This window comes from Aplysia californica, unplaced genomic scaffold, assembly GCF_000002075.1.
Source record: "Aplysia californica isolate F4 #8 unplaced genomic scaffold, AplCal3.0 scaffold00244, whole genome shotgun sequence".
NCBI classification, from domain to species: domain Eukaryota; kingdom Metazoa; phylum Mollusca; class Gastropoda; order Aplysiida; family Aplysiidae; genus Aplysia; species Aplysia californica.
In genome coordinates this window covers 861,249-862,732 of record NW_004797514.1, presented here as the reverse complement: position 1 = coordinate 862,732, position 1,484 = coordinate 861,249, and the positions used below count along the sequence as shown (strand labels likewise).

Genomic DNA, 1,484 nt, shown 5'->3' with positions numbered 1-1,484 from the left:
TCTATGGAATCAAAAGTTGCCGTACGCTCGGCTCTACACAGCAACACAACTTTTTCTTGGTAAACAATCAAGATGACACAGGCTTGTGTATTTTAACGAATTGGTCTTTTTTTTTTACAAAGCTCATAATATGCAGGTGCCAGGAGATCTGCTAATCTTCAATTTTACCTTTTTCTACAACAAAGAAAGTGGGAAACATGGGGGGTGGGGCGTATCAATGAGGCAGCGGGCATCGGATCAGCAGACAAGGTGTGGGGGGAACTAAAAAATGGCGGAAAATTGGAAGCACTGAACTTTCGATCTATAGAACGAAGACACTTCCTTTTTTCCGGACCCGTGTCCGAATAACATTTTCGGACTCGAGTCCGAATATGAAAAAATGTTATTCGGACTCGAGTCCGAATAATGACGGCCTAAAATCTAGTCTAGATCTAGATCTATTCAAAACTTTGCGCTGAAGTTAAGAATGTACACGAAAACCAGTGCTGCAATTTCATCATTTTGTAGGAGATCTAATAACACTGTGGCTTTAGGCCATCCGTACTGATTTTGATGGCCATTGAGTAGGCTAATATTCAATAGAGTTCAGAGTGGTCGCTTGTTACGGAGTTCCTCCGCCGGAATTAAATGCGAGAAAGTAAACAATAAACTCCGCCAGAATTGAATGCGAGAAAGTAAACAATCTCCATTCATGCCAGGCCATTATTCATCCTGGATATAAAACTTGTCATTCGTTGGGTTAAAATAGGACACTAGGATCTCTAGTACTGTCAACCTTCTTTTATTTCTACTTTCGGCTTTCGGACGGAGGTTTTGGGAGGCTGGTGAATAGATCGACCTATGTAGTCCTCACACCCTCCCCTTCCCGGCAAAGGGACGAGCCGGTATCTCACTGTTTACGATTGTTTACAGATTTACACTTTGGCTTACTTTAGAAGACTTAGAATTAGAGTCATTAGAGTCAACACAGGATGCTATTCTTCATGTATGACGGTCGAATCCGTCACTATACTTCCCATTAACTCGTTGCTACAATATCTGTCAACGGTGTACGAGTGAAAGGAGAAATGCCTTTTGTCAGTCTGCTTGCAAATATTAGACGATGTATCCGATCCTACCTTTTAGCTCAACAACGCACTTGTCCTTCTCTCCTTATTCTTTCCTTTTGTTTACAACTTTCAATATCCGCTCAGCGATAAAAAAAAACTTTCCGTACTTTCATTATCACCGGAAACGAAACAAAATAAGCATGGGAATTGTGCTTGAATCACAGAATTCTACACTTAAGTGTAGAATTCTGTGGCTTGAATTAAAATTTGACATTATTTATTAGATTCTACGCGTGGATGATTTATTTTACTCCAAGATATGAAACTTTTAGCTTAGATCTACATGTATAGGAGGGAGGACAATATGGTGTGTGTGTGTGTGTGTGTGTGTGTGTGTGTGTGTGTGTGTGTGTGTGTGTGTGTGTGTGTGTGTGT

At 40.6% G+C, this 1,484-nt stretch overlaps 1 protein-coding gene across 2 annotated transcripts in view; it reads right to left on the bottom strand.

The window, feature by feature from the left end:
• The window catches only part of LOC101863821 (protein FAM185A), a 5,640-nt gene extending 4,447 nt beyond the window's left edge, over positions 1-1,193 (bottom strand). The window contains exon 1 of one of the 2 annotated variants that reach the window (XM_035970264.1): positions 1,119-1,193. The gene's annotated coding sequence lies outside the window, so the exon portion shown is untranslated. The other variant, XM_035970266.1, reaches the window with a different exon arrangement.
• Between the last annotated feature and the right edge of the window lie 291 nt (positions 1,194-1,484).